This window comes from Molossus molossus, unplaced genomic scaffold, assembly GCF_014108415.1.
Source record: "Molossus molossus isolate mMolMol1 unplaced genomic scaffold, mMolMol1.p scaffold_m16_p_15, whole genome shotgun sequence".
In the NCBI taxonomy this organism is placed as follows: domain Eukaryota; kingdom Metazoa; phylum Chordata; class Mammalia; order Chiroptera; family Molossidae; genus Molossus; species Molossus molossus.
The window spans coordinates 70,919,458-70,937,497 of NW_023425350.1; the positions used below are offsets into that span (position 1 = coordinate 70,919,458).

The 18,040-nt window shown below is 50.7% G+C and overlaps 1 long non-coding RNA gene across 2 annotated transcripts; it reads right to left on the minus strand.

Annotated features, from left to right (window-relative positions):
• Nucleotides 1-5,581: 5,581 nt before the first annotated feature.
• On the minus strand, nt 5,582-8,126 carry LOC118630662. 2 transcript variants are annotated; one of them, XR_004959673.1, is made up of 3 exons: nt 7,667-8,126; nt 6,580-6,756; nt 5,582-5,807 (listed from the first exon to the last, which is right to left on the minus strand). It is a non-coding gene; the product is annotated as an uncharacterized LOC118630662 (long non-coding RNA). The 2 variants fall into 2 exon arrangements; XR_004959674.1 differs by having other exon boundaries at nt 5,585-5,807; nt 6,580-6,753.
• Nucleotides 8,127-18,040: the final 9,914 nt, after the last annotated feature.

An 18,040-nucleotide genomic window follows, 5' to 3' on the forward strand; every position in this document is an offset into this window, starting at 1 on the left:
TGGTCTGCGGGCTGACGCTCCAACTGCTTAGCCAAACTGGCTAGGGCTGAAAGTCCTTTTCTTAATTGACATATTTAGTGGTTTCAGAAATTAGGTTGGAAAAGATTCAAATCTGACCTGTATAATACACAGGGAGTGTTTGAGTCTAAAAAACACCCAACCCTGCTCCTCATTATCTTAAGAAAGGGCTTGATATTACATCGCTCTAATGTTGCAGCTCTGAGATAGTGTACTTCTTTGGGTAAATGACCTGTACATTTCTTCAACATTTACTTTAGCCAGTTCGGTCTGAAATCCTCAATCTGAGTTAATTTTAAGAATAAGGCTGTGGTTTACTCACCATAAGACCTCTAGACCTGCAGAACATGAAGGGTAAAGCGGTCTCTATGAGATTTATTCTCCAGGACTGTGCTCATCCTGAAAAGCTGCCAAGTCTGTCTTTATGCTCTCAGTTCCCGAAGTGCAAATCAATAAAAGTTCCTGCTGTTTTAAACAGCAGACAATGGTGGAAAGTCAGAATTCAAACCACCAACAGTGTTCAACAAGCACTATCCTGAAACTATAGCACAGAAAACTGGATTTTAGTTCAATATGCAACCTGCACTTCTCAATCCCTTCCCTATAAACAAACAAAAAGCAAAACCAAACCAGAAACAGACTTATAGATCATACGATTCTTTATTTCATTCTATTAAGGTGATGTGTCACTATTGATTGATCTGCAAATGTTGAACCATCCTTGCATCCTTGAAATAAATCTCATTTGATCACAGTAAATTATCATTTTAATGCACTGCTGGTTCTTAGCAGAGCTCCTAACCCCTTGGAATTTCCTGAGTGATGGGAGTGTCTTTAATTATGCATAACAAGCTACTGTGAGCACACCTGAGTTCATGCTAACGCGGTGACTCAAAGTGGGCTTTTCCTTTGGTTAAGCATACTATCGTAAAAACGATACGCCCTTCTTGGGGGAAGAGGTGCTCAGACCCCTTCTCTCTAACAAGAGGTTCTGAGCCACACCAGATGAAGAAAAGGGTGACAGAGGATAGAAAAGGCCCAGAATGGGAAATGAGATGCCAGTTGTATAAAATCTCCTCTCTCCCCAAATCCAACCCCTCAGCATCCCTTTCTGTAAGCTTCTCTCACAGGCCAACACCCCCTAAGCCACTGGCTGCATCCTCAGTGCCCGCCCCCAGGGTCCTCTGGCCTTTCCCTTTGTTCTGTCCACACGGTCATGCACCCTGAAGGCCTCCCGCGGGCACACACCACTCTCTGGTCAGCACTGCACTGACTGTCTCTGGTGTACCTGCAATGCCTGAACCTAATACGTGTCTGACGCCTCCCACGTTGCTTCTCACACCCACGGAGTTGCCAGGGTGCCAGGGCAGGGCGGCGTGGCCCAGATGCCGTCTTATCTGGGACTCAGAGAGGTTCAGCGGGCGGGCCAGCTCAGTGCGCGCAGGGCCCACCACGCACTGGCAGCGCCGGAACTCCATCTCTCCATCTCCAGGTGGGACCGCTGCTCGGTGTGAAGGACGCACCGGTCCGCTGGGCCAGTCCAGGTCCAGGCCCAGGTCAAGGCCCCGGGGCAAGACAATTTCCCGGATGGTCCCTTGGGCATCTGCAGGAGCCATGAAAAGGGGCAGGTTAGTGCACTAGTTAAGGAGTTAGGCCACCACAATCATCTTAATTACAGGGAACTCCTCGCCTGGGCCTTACGTGTGACCTCTGACAAGTGGCTTACCCTCTCTGGACCTAGCTTCCTTAATAACCAATGCAGTGTATCCTTAATTACCAATGCAGTGTATTGTATCTAATGGGCATATGTATGTGAACAGGCCTCAGTACAAATATCTGACCTACTTTCTTAGCCTGGGCAGAAAGGACTCTGACTCGGCCAGGATTCCATTCCCTCAGCAGAGCAAGGAACACACAGAAAGAGATACACTGAGTCTTCAAGTGCAGAGCAGAAGATGAGTCAGCACCGGGTCAAATCAGTCAGTAAGGTGATGTCTGGAGCCAGGTCCTGACCCTGCGCATGTGCATGTGGGTGAGCTCTCTGCAAAGATGCTCCTGGGGCCCATTCCCACGCGGGGCAGAGGTGTGAGGTAGAGGACAGCATGGGGAGCTGGGGTCCCCAGGAGGAGCCCATGGACCCTTGCCACTACATTGAGCTGGGGTGCCATTCAGAGGGGGGCCACTGCCACTCCACATGTACCTAGTTCTGAAAAGCAGGGCCACCCTCCTGGGCCCTCCAGGCACGGGGTCTCCAACATTCCAGAGCAATCCAAGGAGAGGATGAAATCCCTGCAGCCCACACTCCCCAGATGGCCCCACATAGAGAACTCAGTGACAGAGACAGTGTTCAGCAAAAGTCCAATGTTTGGGGGAGGGGTGTTATTTATATAGACATCAGCTTTAACTACAGGACAAAGATGATCCATGTCTGAACCATACACATGGACGGCTTGAAATCTAGTTATTAGAAAGTCTTATGTCAAAAATTACTGGGTAGAATATGCAGCACTGTATTCTGTAGGGCTTCCCGAACCACTCCCAACACATGATGTCAGTAATACTACAGCAAAAGTTACAGAAATTGACCATTTCCAGGGAGGTTAGTGTCAATGGGAGAGTGCACCGACTCCAGGGCAGCCCTGATGCAGCCACCCTCCATGGTGGCAGGAACTGCAACCCTCCACCGGGGACAAGGTGCCCTCCCCACTTATGTTGTAGTCATGATGACAGGTCACCTCTGCAGTGCCTGCTCTGGCCAGACACTGTTTTACGCTCTCTGACTCTTCCAGCATCTCAATGACGGTGGAACTGTTATTAGTCCCATTTTACAGATGGGGAAAGAAAGAAACAAGTTTTAAGTTACCCGAGGTCGCACTGACAGTGTTCAGTAGCTCTAGAAACACCCTCATTTTCCCTCATGGATACCCTCTCTTAGTAAGCTTTCATGATTCAGTTGCTAGGTTATAATGAAGAGGACCTTGGTCATGGGTAGAAATGGAACCTTCTGCATGGGTGTGCCAGTGCCCTGGAAGACACTGGAAGGGACCTGCATTTGGGATGTGTGTCCGTCAGGAGGCTCCTGTGAGCCACAGGACTGCAGAGCCTGCCTTTGGGATCCCTGCTGGAGGGGACCCTGCGCCCCCTCCCTCCTGGCTCCTGCCGGGGCCAGTCACTCCTCCGGGGTGCGCTTGAGCTCCTCCGGGGCTCTGGCCCCCAGGCCCCGCCCTGGATCTCAGGGCTTCTCAAGCACCTTTATGTTCTCAGTTAGCCTCAGGGAGAAGGTGAGACTGGGTGGGGGACACAGTCGCTCCGAAGTGGCCCTCCCCCCACCACAGGTCATGCGTGAGGTGCTGGGCAGAGCATGACAAATGGGTGTGGGCCCTGCTCTTGGAGGGTTGGTGGGATCCAGGCCTTTTGGGACAACTCAAGCTTCCCTCTGAGACTTTCCACATTCCAAAAAGGTGGGGTAATATCTGTGACCCTGTTGTGAATGGGCCCCACTATTTCCAACTGCGAGCCAGTCAGAGAGCTTCACAACACCCAGTGACTCCACCTCCACAGCCTGATTCTTACTAAAGAGTCTTGGGGTGTGAACTGGAGGAAGGGTGGTGGGTGTCATACACGGGGCGGGAAGCTTCACATCCTCTCCCCACCCCCACCCCGAGCTTACTTGACGCTCTGAGCCTGTGCTCCTGACCTCGGAGGTCAAACCACCCACCATCACCACACCCCTTTCTTCCTGTGGAATAGCTAAGGGGGCAGTCCCACGTCAGGGCGAGCCGAGGTCAGCTCTCCCTCTCGGGGCGGGGATCATGCAGGACAGGGGGCCTCAGACTCGCCCACCCGATGGCAAAACATGCCACACACAGGTACAGGAAAGATGCTCAATATCACTAGCCATTAGGGGAAGACGAATCAAAGCCACAAGAGACGTGTTAGAAACTCTAAACAAGCAACACTGAGTGTGCCCGATGCCGGTGAGGATGCGGAGAAAGGGGACTCAGACGCTGCTGGCAGCAAGGTGAGTGGTTCAGCCACTCTGGAAACAGACGTGGCAGTGTCGTAAGAGTGACACGTATACTTACCAGAACCCAGTGGGCATTTAGCCTAGAGCAACAAAATCTGATTCGCATCAAAAGCTGCACACGACTGTCGTAGTAGCTAAAGTAACAGCCCCCAACAGAGGAAGCCCGGATGACCTTCGGCAGGTGAGCGGTAAACAAACTGTGGTGTAGCCACCCCAAGGGACTCGGCTCAGCAAGCAGAGGAATGACTGTTGACGGACACGACAATTTGGACAAATCTCCCAGTCATTAAGCTAAGTGAAAGCAAGTAAGTCCCCAAGATTCGGTACTAATGATCCCAGTTCTCGGGACCGCGGGCCGACGCTCGAACCGCGGAGCCACACCGGCCAGGGCACAGCATTCTTTTTCCTGCCAGTGCTGCTTAGAGGCTGCCCTGTCCTCCAGGCCCCAGGTCCTGGACTTTAAGACAGATGTCAGCGGTGGCTCATCACACTCTCGGATGCTGGGCAGGAAAATGCACACGGCCCTCACTCCACGAGGCAGGTGGATCCCTCCCTGTTCATCCCGCTGTAACTTCTCTGCGTCCAAGAGAGACACAGAAGCCGTGGAGGAACTGCGTGGCCAGACCGCACACCGTGGGGGACGGAGGTGCCAGTGGCAGCCGTGACTCCGGGCGAGGAGTGAACGAACCAGGCCCTCGCTCACCCCACCAGGCGGCCGATGTCTGTTTCTCCGAGCCTGTGGCTTGCTCTGTGGGCCCTGGGAACCCACACCTGTGCGACCAGCTCCCCCGAGGTCCATCCCGGAGGGGCCTGCGCATCTGTCTACCTGAGTCCCGGCTCCCTCAGGACACCTGCCTATGGAGGCCTCTTCAAGGGATGCCTGGCCCGCCGCCAAGTTGATGGCTTCACCTCGCAGCTGCTGGGCGGGAGGCGGCGGGCCAGGCAGGACTGCTGAGCCCCGATGGAGCTGCAGGGGCCCTGACCTGCCAGAGAGAAGGTTTGTGTGTTCCCACAGGTGACCAACCAACCGACAGGGCAGGGACAGCAGGCCAGGGACCCTGCCGGAAAGGGTGACGAGCCAGAGCTCACGGAGGGCTCTGGCCACCCGCAACGAGAGCTGGCACGAGCGCCCTCCTGGGCTCCACGTCCTGGTATTGAAGCCGGTCAGGCAGGCGGGTTGTGGAGGTCACAGACCAGAGCAGAGGCCCCGGAGTGACCTGGCTAGGAAGTGCCCACAGTGGACTGGCGTCACAGCCGGGTCTGGGGCGTGTGTGTGTGTGTGTGTGTGTGTGTGTGTGAACTTCCCAGGCAGTGGAAGGCAGGTCTGACCTCTGTCCCTGTGAGCCACAGGAAAGTCACTCAGGATGGTGACTGCTCCTGACACGGACTGTACACACACACACACACACAGAGCTCTCAGCAGGGTGCAGGCTGGGCTGTGGCTCCCTGCATGAGCCAGGCCCTAACACTGTGCGGGGAACCCAGCCCTCCTGCACTCCTTCCTTCCGCCATCACCCCACCCCCTGCACGGCCTGGGGACACGCCTGCGATGTCCAGCCATGGACACATGAGCTGGTCGACTTACTGGGACAAGGTGCTTCGCTGGGGCCGGCCGCAGGGGGAGACTCCACAGACGATGGCGCTGTCACTGCGGCCCTGGAGGACGGTGACGCAGTGAAGTGTGCACGGGCCAGCGCTTCCATAAGTCGAGTCCCCAGTGGTCACCTCGGAAGAGCATCTCTCTCGGAGGCCCTAGTGGACCCTGTGGGAAGAGGAGGGCCTGTCAAGGTCACGTCACTACCAGATGCCAAGCTTCCTCCATGCTTATCACGTGCCCGACGCTTAGTCTTCACCTGGCACTTAACCCACACGCACCCCGCAAGGTCAACCAGGTCAGCCTAGTTCAGGTGAGGACGCGGATCGAGTCACTCAGCCCACACGTGCCCTTGGTGCCGGGCCCTCTGCTCCCGCCATCGCTGGCGTTCCTAGTCTGAGGACATGCTTCCCTCCATGGCCCTATGGTACAGCCCTTGACTTAGAAGGAGCAGAGATCCGCGGGCGCGTGTCACCACAAATAACTCACCAAAAGCAAACCCAAGCCCCAGCACAGAAACACAAACTGACAACATCAGAACAGAGAAGTACAGGCTGGGGGCGGGGGCTCTGCTGTAACCTGCTCACTCAGCGTCTTTAGACATTGCCCGCAGCAGGATCTGAGGGCTGATTCGGGGGGGACACTGTGAGGACAAGGGGGCTGTCCCAGGGATGCGCTCCGCTGCTATGAACCTCAGGAACCCTCTGGGGCCCGGTGCGAGTCTGGATATTCTATTTGCCACTGACACTTATGGCCTAAGGGAAAGAGGCCTGCAAGCCAGTGCTCTTGTGAGCGTCCTGGTGACTCCACTCTGAGTCCTGTTTCTGAGACAAAGCCTCTGGAAGCATCTGGCACGTCATCGTCTGACACCCCCAGGAAACTGGGCCCCTCCTCAGAAAGAGCCCAGCGTCCCCCCTCCCTCCAGGCCACCCGCAGAGACCTGGAGAACTGCCCCTGGAGGGTGCCTGAGAGCCAGGACTGGACCCAGGCCCACACCTCTGGAGCTCACATCCCTGGGCTGTGGGCCGGGACGGAACCGGTGGATCTTGTGGGAAGGTGAGCCGATCAGGTGGCCCAGGGACACCTCTGCTCCCAATCCAGCCAGCTAGAAGCCCTGCTGTGGAGATAGGTGGGTTCAGACGGGGCTTCCCAGCACACCACACCCCTCCACACCAAGGACACACAAGCTCACACATGCACGCATGAGCACATGCAAGCACACAGGTGCACTCTCTCGCCCCACAACAGGCACTTTGCTCAGAGGAGGCTGATGTGGTGTTTTCTTGTTTCCTCCTCTGAAGCCCCGCTACCCCTGCCAGCAGCTGCCCGTGTCGTCTCCCTTCCTCTCTCTGCCATCCAGGCTCAGCGCGGGCAGGCCCCAGGGAGGTACGGGCAGCAGAAGGAAGACAGCTGATAGGCTCAGTTAGCTGACACTAACTGCTCACATGTGGAGACAGATCACCAGGTGCTGCCACTGAGCTGGGGTTCAGCCAGGGTCTAGGGGAAGGGGCGAGGGGAGGGAGGGAAGAAGGAGAGTGGGAACCTGGAGAAAGGGAGGGAGAGCTGGGAAGGGGGAACTCACCAGGGGGTGGGAGAAGGGAGTAGGGGGGCTGCCTGGAGGGATAGGGAAGCCAGTAGGAGGAGTGAGGAGGGGTCTCTGGCACAGCTTAGGGCAGTGCACTCCTGAGTTGTGGGCACCAGCCCTTTCCCTCCAGCGGGGTCTCTGTCCACCAAGGAGAGCTGGCTAGAGACCAGGCACCCTCTTAAAGGGCCAACACACAAAATTTCATTCACAGCCACTTATCCTGGGCCTGGCAGAGGGAGGGTGGGGGGCAGACAGGACTAGAGTCAAGCGAGAAGAGTCTGGGCTGATGGCTCTGGGGAGAGAGCTGAAGGGCCAGCCACCAGGATCCCGTGCTGATCATTCCCCCACACTGCAGAACTATCTTCCTGGAGCAGAGCACCCCCGTCCAAGGGGCATCGGCCTGGGGGGAAGGAATAGCCCCACCTGTTGGAATCCCTCTCACCTGACCCTGTGGAGCTTACACCCTGCAGGGGGCTGCAGTCGGAGGCTCTTTCAGGGACTGAACCTGACAGGCAGCCTGCAGGTGGAGGTGGATCTCTGGGTGCTTTGAGACTTTCGCTGGCCTGCCCCAGACCCGGTGCTGGTAAAAGCCAACCTTGGTGCATAGCTTGGTCTTCTGTGAATGTACCCAGGCCCAGAAGAGGGAGCCACAAGCTGTGGGTCACTGACAGATCCAGACAGGCTGCCTAGGGCAAGTCACAGGCAGCATCTGACATTGGCCTGCACAAGAGTCCCTCCAAAGAGACCCACAACCAAGAAATCCAGGGGCCAGATTCACACAACGACAGAGCAGGACCCAAAGCTTCACAAGCAGTGTATCCACAGGGAGATCTTGGCAGGCACCAAACCCTGCTGAGGCGAATTATTCTTGGTGTGATCAACACCAACATAGCAGCTGGAATGTTGGCCTGGAAACCAATGAGTCACGGGTTCAATTCCGGTCAAGGGCATGTACCTTGGTTGTGGTTCGGTCCCCAGCCCTGGTCAGGGTCGGGCAGGAGGCAACCAATCAATGTGTCTTTCTCATGTCAATGTTTCTCTTTCTCTCTGCCTCCCTCCCTCCCTACTTTCCACTCTATCTGAAGATAAATGGGGGAAAAAATCCTCGGGTGAGGAGGATTAAAACAAAAAACACAACTCAGTCATAACAAGAGGGCCCACATAATGCCCACAAGAAACATGCCTAGCTCAGGTAATCAGAGGGACTGTGCCACTGGGTCCCACAGACACCCACTATACAAGGCCACCCTACCAAGACTAGGATTCATAGCAGATCTGCCTCATACATAGAAACAAACACAAAGAGGCAGCCAAAATGGGGAGACAATGAAACAGGCCCCAAATGAAAGAACAAGAGAATTCTCCAGAAGAATAGGTAAATGAAATAGAGGCAAGTGATTTACTAGGTATAGAATTCGAAGTAGTGATTATAAATGTTCAACAGCATGAAAAAGGACATAGAAACCAGTTTCAAATGAAGAATGCAATATCTGAAATAAGGAATACACTGGAAGAAATAAACAGTAGGTTACATGAAGCAGAGAATGAATCAGCAATTTGGAAGACAAGGTAGAAAAAAAACCACTCGATTAGAGCAGCAAAGAGAAAAGACAAGGTTTTTTAATGAGGATAGTTGAAGGGACCTTCAGGACAACATAAAGTGTAACTACATCCACATCGCAGGGTACCAGAAAGAGAAGAGAGAGTGCAAGGGATCGAGAATCTATTTGAAGAAATAATGACTAAAAACTTCCCTAACTTGGTGAAGGAAAAAGACACACAAGTCCAGGAGGCACAGAGAGTCCCAAACAAGATGGAGCCAAAGAGGCTCACACCAAGACACATCATAATGAAAATGGCAAAGGTTAAAGACAGAATCTTAAAAGCTGTAAGAGAAAGGCTGTTCGTTACCTACTTGGAAGCTCCCATAAGACTGTCAGCTGATTTCTCAACAGAAACCTTGCAGGTCAGAAGAGAATGGCAAGAATCATGCAAAGTCATGAAAAGCAAGAACCTACAACCAAGATTACTCTACCCAGCAAAGCTATCATTTAGAATTGAAGGACAAATAAAGAGCTTCCCAGACAACAAAAAGCTAAAGGACTTCACCACCACCTAACCAGTGCTATATAAAACCTTAAAGGGTCTTCTTTAAGAAGAAGGAAACAAAAAGGTAAAAAATATAAACAATTGTCCTGGCCAGTTTGGCTCAGCGGTTAGATTGTCAGCCTGCGGATCGAAGAGTCGTGGATTCGATTCCGGTCAAGGGCACATGCCTTAATTGTGGTTCAATCCCCAGCCCTAGTCAGGGTCATATGGGAGGCAGCCAGCTGGTGTGTGTCTCTCTCACATCAATGTTTCTCTCTCTACCCCCGCCCCCTCCACCAGTATCTGAAAATCAACAGAAAAATATCCTCGGGTAAGAGTTTTTTAAAAAGAACAATAAAAATGCAATAAATACATATCTATCAGCAACTAAATCTAAAATCAGAATAAACGAACATGTGGAACAGAAAGAGATTCATAAATACAGAGAACGTTTTGACAAATGCCAGATAGGAGAGGTGTTGGGAGGATGGGTATAAAAAGGTGAAAAAATTAAGTACAAATTGGTTACTGCAGAATAGTCATAGGAATATAAAGTACAACATAGAGAATATAGTAACAATATTCTAATAACTATGTATGATATTAGACGGTGCAAGATTTATTGGGATGATCACTTAGTAAAGTTATGTACTGTGCAATCACTGGGGTGTACACCCAAAACTAATATAATAATGTATGTCAACTGTAGTTTAAAATAAAAAATGTTTAAAGAAAATAAAGGATAACTTTCTAAAAATTATTTATTTGTGACCTATTCCCTACTTACTTCCAAAAAGCATTGAAGCCATTGTTACAAATCCCCAAAGCAAAGAGACAAATCAAAGTTCTCCCTGGGAAAATGTGGACGGTATATTGTAATGCATGTTCCAGCATCAGTCCGGGACAAATACACTAACATTTAAGAGTTTTTAGGCCCAATTGTTCTAAAGGGTGAGTTTAGCTGCACACACAGCCTCATCATGGGTCAGGACCTAGAAATGCCCTCACTGTTACCCACTTTTACTTCTCCTCTATCCTCTCCCAGTGCCTAACAGCCCCCCTTTGCCTGGTGTGCTGCTCACTAGCACCCCCACCGGAGGCTGATCAGAGGGAGGACTGAAATGTCAGCACTCTCACTTCTGCCTGTGCTCTGAGGGATGGTATCTGTGTGGATGGGGGGAGGATTCCTGGTTGAAGTGGTGGGTAAATGTTATTTATCCTTTCTTCTACAGCGTAGAGGCCACACACACAGTCACTCTATCATCTCATTCTTTCTCCTGTCTCGTAAGCATTCCACGAGAACTCACAATGTGAAAGGTAAAAATCTCAAAACTAAACCGAGTCTAATTTCAATTTTTAATCTCAACACAGCACTCTTACTTTTGCTCTAATTCTGCCAGTGAGAAGAGCATTCTTTAAGCTTTTCACAAGGTAAGCTCCAACACTATCAGACATCTCCCATCTTCAAGGAAAAAAGGAACTTGCAGAAAAATCGGAGAAATTTTTTTTCCTACTCTGTGGATTTTAACAGACCTTTCATGATTATCTGACTAAAGCTGACTGTGAGCTACAATTTTGTGTTGTTGTTGTTAATCCTCACCCGAGGATATTTTCCCATTTATTTTTAGATAGAGAAGAAGGGAGGAAGAGAGAGAGACAGAAACATCAATGTGAGAGAGACACATCAATTGGCTGCTTCCCGCAGGCCCCCTTCCAGGACCAGGGATCTAACCTGCAACCCAGGTACATGCCCATGACTGAGAATTGAACCTGAGACCCTTCTGCCCACAGGCCGAGGCTCTAACTGCTAAGCCAAACTGGCCAGGGCTACAAACTTTTTTATTACAGCTTTTTTAAAACGTAGAAGAAAAAAAAAAAAAACACTCTATTTTCTAATATCTTACACCAAACTATTGTTCCCATTATTTTCCCATACTTTTCACTACATTCACTACCTCCAAGGCTACTGATGGCCAGCCCTCAGTACTAGAAAAATATAGCAGACTGGAGGATTATGAAAAAATGGGTCTGGTAGAAATGCTGAGGAATTTGAGGGTTTGGGCATGGAAAACAGACTTGTTTTAGTTCTTTGATGTTTGTTTCAAATTGCTGTGTTGTCCCAAATTATAAATTGCTTTAGTGTAATTTAATGTGCAAACGAAGGCACTGCGTGAGAATTTTTCATTTGACCGAGTTTTTGACAAGAAAAAAAACCCAAAAATCCACAAAAAACAAAAACACACTCAAAAGGAAAAATTTTAAGTAACTTGTTTAACTGTACCTTGGTATTCTTAAAAAACACCTTTGACTTTAATAAGTGAAAACTACTCAGCCATATCCATGGTCAAAAAAACCCGAGCACTGGATGGAAATAATTTAACAAGGAAAAATGCCTGCTTTGTGTTTATCAGCATAACACGATCCCCCCGCCACCCCAAAGGGCCTAGTTTAAGTTTCTCCCTGCTTTTAAGAGAAGTGGATCTGCGACCAGACATTTTTTTTTTAATCCTCACCAGAGGACATTTTTGCATTTATCTTCAGATAGAGCAGAAGGGAGCGAGAGAAAGAAAAACATCTATGTGAGAGAGACACACAGAGTGGTTGCCACACACAAGACCCCAACCGGGCCAGGGACAAACCGCAACCGAGGTACATGCCCTTAGTGAGAACCAAACCCCGGACTCCCTGGTTCATGGGCCTACGCTCTAACCGCTGAGCCAAACCGGCCAGGTTAAGGCCAGACTTCTAACCTGTTTATCCCTCACTGCGAACCAGCTGTGGGTGCTGAACCGCCCGTGCTCATCCAGCCACCGTCTACCCTGGACTACCTGTGCGTGCACCTGGCAGAACCAGGACAGACCTAGACGCTGTGCAAGCACTGGCGATCCTGTCCACAGTAACGGGTATCTTTCTCCTGGCCCAGCACCGCCGCAGGGTGTCCTCCAGAGGGGCACTAGTATTGCCCATGAGGGCCCAGTGGGAGCACCCGGAGGGCCACCCCTTCCAGGCTCCGTCCTCGGTCCATCGCGCCCAAACACCCGCCCCAACCCCGCAGCCTGAGCGTCTGCAGGCCCGGCCCCCAGAGATCCCGCCAGAGCGGGTCCAGCCCCTAGAGGTGTCCGGGGGCGTTTCCGCACATTTCTGACCACATCTGCGACCACGGTCTTCTCGGAGGAGAACGTGGGGACTCGCAGCGCGCACACGAGCGCGAACTCGTCCCCGCGGGAAAGGGGGCCTTCCGTGACCTCCGCGGGACCCACGCGGCTCCACCCCACGCGCTCCCAGGCCGGTGGCAGCGCCCAGTGCTGGTGGCGCCCGGCGTCCCGCTCCCGGTACTGCGCAGAGGTAACTGGCGTGAGAGCGGACCGCGCCTCACCCCGGCCTCCTAACCCCCAGCTCCGCGCCCCCTCCCCCAGCTCCGCCTCCCCGCTCCCCAGCGCCGGGTCACTACCCCCGGCACAGGCCCCGGCACCCCGGGCGCCCGCCGCCCTCCCAGACCCCGCGGTCTCCTCCAGACCCTCGCCGGGCGCACTCACCCCGGCTCTGCATCGCGGGCACGAAGAGTCGCAGCGGCGGTAGCAGCGGGCCTGCCCCATCCCGGACCGGGGTCTGGAAAGTCCTCCCAACCTGCGGGGCGGCAGGGACAGCGGACCGCACAGTCCCTTCCTGCCGCCCGCGCTCCAGCCGACCGCAAGTGTGAGCGCCGGAAGGGGCGGGCCGGGGGCGGGCCCAGAGGGGACTCAGCGCCCTTGGGGGGAAAGGAGGCAGAGCCCGAGAAGCCAGAGTGGAGGCCCAATGCGGGCAGCCCACTCGCACGGCAGAGGAGGGGAGGAGAATGGGCCCCCTTTCCGGCAGTCCTGCATCCAACTGAGCACCAGGGGCACCAGCCAAAGGTGCGGGGCCACCCAGCATAGAAGAGCAAGCGCCCTCTGCACCCCGGGGCAAGGCAGACGGGGACACTGGTGGAGGGATGAACCCCAAAGAAAAGCACAGAGCAGGAGTGCAAAGAGGAGATCCTGGGCCAAGGGGGCAGCAGGAAAGTTAATCAAGAAATCTAAGCCACGCCCTGGCCCCTGTGGCTCAGTTGGTTGGAGCATCTGCCCTATAAGGGTTGGATTTCTATTCCCTGTAAGGGCAGGTGCCCAATTTGCGGGTATGGCACAGGGATGCATATGGTAGGCAATGGGTTTAAAAATATATAAGCCACATATACTGTTATCCCAATAATAATGGGCACTCCTACACTAAATTACAGCAGTCTGAGCGTGAGAGAAAGAGACAGAGCCTTTAGCCTCTTATTAGCTGGGAGCCAGCTCACAAAAGACTGCTCACATTTCTGAGTGTTGTGGGAATTTGGAAGTAACTTCCAGGGGGCTATTTCCCGGATGACCTAAGAGAGACAGAACAACCCCTTCTCTGCTGGAAGGTAAACCAGCGCAATTGGCTAAAAAAAGCACAAGGTTGCTTTGCTTTCCTAGTGCACTGAGAGCTTCCTCTCCTTTCTGAATCCAAACAGGGAAATAGACCCAACAAAACAAAAGTAACAGCTTCTGTCCCTCCTGGGGAGAGTGCAGGTTGCATTTGGAGAGGTTGTTTTTGAGAAATGTATCAATGCTCCCAACAACAGCAACATTTGGCTCAGCAAGTCCACTTCGTCAGTTTCGCCTAAGAAAACATGCAGGTAAGAGAAGGAAGACATTTACTGGCCGTTAAAAACAGTGGGAAAAAACTAAACAAGTAAATATTCAATAATGGGAAGTGCGTTGAATGAATTCTATTTACTAAATTGCACATTAAAATACTGCATAGGCATTAAGCATTAATATAGCTCAATATTGACTAACATAGATGTTATGTAAAAAATAATTTCCAAAACAATAGAATTCATTCTGAAAAATACACTATTTAGTAGAGATCAAAGTTTGAAATTTAAATACAGGTAATTATTTTTGGCTTATTTTTACTGTAATATTACTACAATAATGCACATTGTTCGTTTAAGAACAATAAAAATTAGAAATAGAAAACATTCAATGGTATTTCATTGTCTACGGAACATATTCCAAGCTAATCAACAAGGCATGGGTGGCCCACCCCCAGCAGGGCCTCTTCAGCTGCAGGGCATGCTGCTGCTTGGCCACAGTGACACTCAGCTGGGACAGTCCCTGCACATCTCAGGCTGTTTCCTGTCTCATTGCCTTTGTCTAGCTGTTCCTGCTTAATGACAACTGCACTGACTCTGGGACAGGCCCTCTGCCAAAATTTTATATTAATCTTCAACCAAAATTATTTCCTCATTGAGGAAGGGAGGGAGGGAGATATAGAAATATTGATGGGAGAAAGACACATTGATTGCTTGCTTCCCGCATGAGCCCAGCTGGGTCAGGGATCAAACCCGTAACCCTTTGGTCCAAGGGCCAGTGCTCCAACTGCTGAGCCAAACTGGTCAGGGTGGCTATTGCATTTTTGATTAGATGCTTTTTCAGTGCCTATCACTTGTTATTAATGTTTATAAATATATATTTTTTATTTTAGCATTTTAATTCTTACGTTTAATTTTCTAGAAAACCTGAGGCATCTTGAGAAATTTCTTTTTTTTTTTAATTTTTTTTCTTTATTGATTTTAGAGAGAGAGGTAAAGAGAGATAGAAACACTGATGAGAGAGAACATCAATCAGCCCTCTCCTGCACACTCTCCCCTGGGGATCAGGCCCACAACCTAGGTATGTGCCCTGACCGGGCATCGAACTGGTTACCTCTTGGGGCATGGGTCGACGCTGAACCACTGAGCCACACCAGATGGTCAGAAATTTTTTATTAACTTACTTTTTATATAAGTGTGGTTGATATGCAATATTATATTGGTTATATTAGTTTCAGATGTACAATATAGTGATTTGACAATTTTATACTTACAATGTGACCATCCCACTAATCTTAGAATCATCTGTCACCATGCTAACTTATCACAATATTATTGACTATATTTCCCTTTCCCTTTTTCACCCAGGCTCCAATCCCTCCCTTCTGGTAACCATTTCTTTGGTCTTTGTTTCTATGAGTCTGTTTTTGTTTTGCTTTGTATTATCTTTAGATTCCACACACAAGTGAAACCATATAGTATTTGTCTTTCTCTGCCTGACTTATATCACTGAACTTAATTCCGTCTAGATCCACCCATCTTGTTGCAAATGGCAATATTTCATCCTTTTTTATGGTTGATTAATATCACATTGTATATATGTACCCATCTTCTTCATCCATTCATATTTGCTAGACACCTAGATACTTCCATACCTTGGCTATTGTACATAATGCTACAATTGTACTGGTCTGCTCTTATCATTTTGTCCTGATTAAATTAACAAAAGGTCAACTATGAAGCTTCCAGAGGCAACCTGAGGAAGTACCAGCTGGCCTGGTACTCGTCTAAATAAATTTGTCCTCTAAATGAATTTGTTAGTTTTTAGAACTTAGATAATAGAATGACTATCAGGATAGATGTGTGCTGACCCAGTTCACCCAGTTCTCTTTCACCTTAGCTCCCTCCCACCTCTGTTCCTTCCTGCTTATTGCTAACTGCCTCCGCTTCTGTCCTTGCTTGCTTGCTCTTCCCCAAGGCCAACAAGAAATGCCAGCTGCAGAAGTTTGTAACAAACTGTGGGAGACTGTTTGCATGGCATCCATTTTGCAAAAATCTGCTCTGCCATCTCCTGCCCCAAGGCAGATTATCTCTGTCTGCATCTCTGCATACAATGTTTCTGCATTCCTTTAAGTAACCATTTACTCAGCCAGTTATGCTCTGTTTGTCTTTTGTTCCACCTGTGATATTTACATGATATTTACTTGAAATTGCTTCGGGGTGGTCACCACAGACATCGCTTGGCAACAAATGTTCTTGTTTTTCTGCTTCTTGCCATATATGTACTGTGGATCTCCCCAGAATAAACGAGACTTGATCAGAATCCTGTCTTGTCTCCATTTCTCGTGTCTCTTGTCCCTCCTCATCCTCATTCCCCCTCTAGAGTCCTCGTTGCTTGACCTGCGGGACGGGTCAACAAACCCCCTATAAAATAAAAAATCAGCTGAAAGTCGGGGCTGATCTCTGAGAACTGAGGATCAGTTGCCGGCCGGTTTTCCTCTCTATTTGGCTTTCATTTGGCTCTGGTGGTCTCTCGGTTCTCTCACCACAACATGGGGCACCAGCCAAAGGTGCGGAGCCACACAACATAGAGGAGTGAGCGCCCTCTGCACCCCAGGGCGAGGCAGAGCCTAGAAGCCAGTGGAGAAATGAACCCTAAAAAAAGGCACAGAGCAGGAGTGCAAAGAGGAGATCCTGGGCCCAGGGCCAAGGGGGCAGCATGAAAGTTAATAAAGAAATCTAAGTCAGGCCATGGCCCCTGTGGCTCAGTTGGTTGGAGCATCTGCCCTACAAGGATCAGGTTTCTATTCCCTGTAAGGGCAGGTGCCCAATTTGTGGGTATGGCCCAGGGATGCATATGGTAGGCAATGGGCCCATGTTTCGGTCTCACATTGATGTTTTTCTCTCTCTTCCTTCCCCTCTCTCTAAAATCAATTAAAGTATATCCTTGGGTGAGGATTTAAAAAAAATACAAGCCATATATACTGAATCACAACAATAATGGGCACTCCTACGCTTATTTTCTTAAAGGAAATATTTTTGGAGGAATGCATTTTAAAGTAATACTTTGTCAACATGAGCCACATCATGTCATTCCTCTGTTCAACTCTCAGAACCCCGCCTTCTCATGAATGACACCCTGGGGCCCATGGGGTCCTGCATGACCTGGGCTCATTCTCTCTGGCCTTACCTCCTCACTCCACTTTTATTTATGCTGGTTTCTTGTCAAGCAGTCTTTGACCCCAGGCAGCCTGGCCTCTTCAGGTCGAGGTGACTGTAAGGAGACACCCAGCCCGAATGCACTCAGACAATCTCTACACTGACAGCGAAAGCCAAATCAGCCTGAGTCAGCTCCTTTGTCCCTGTCCCACAGGAAGACACCAGACTATGGGGCCAGATGAACAGACACAGCAATGGGTCGGCTGCTGCTGAGCAGCCTATTCGAGACTACAAGCAGTTTTACTTGCACTGAGCCTGCAGCTGTGTCCTTGGGGGTGAGGAGGAGGCATGGAGGGAAGGATACAGACAGGCCTGTGCCCAACTGAAACATGGAGCAGGAAGAAAAACAGCTTTGCATCATCTCCCACAGCATAGGGACATGAAGGCCCCTCCCTACAGCTGCTCACCAGGCACATCTCCCTGGAATCCCGGGCAGTCTGCGCAGTCGTGGGGAAGCCTGCAGTCAAGCCTGGCCTACAGCCTGTGCGGAGAGGGGCTGGGTCCCCAGGCACTTCAGCAGAGCCCGCTCTACAGTTCCCTCCCCATTGCTAGTGTGCACCGGGCCAGCTCCCACCGCAGGGCTTTGCACCAATCGTCCCTCTGCCTGGAGTGCTTTTCCCCCAGACCTACACCCTCTTGTTAACGCTTCTCCTTCAAGTCTTTGCTCAAATCTCACTTGTATAAAACTGCCTTGTATAAAACTGGGCTGATATCCATTGCTATGAAACATACCACCCCAGACATAGTGGGGGCAAAACACCATCAAAACCTTGATGGATTCTGTGGGTCAGAGATGTGCACAGGGCTCACGGGCAATGGTTTGTCTTTGCTCTTCCCTCTCTGCTGGCATCTCAGGCTCAATGGCCA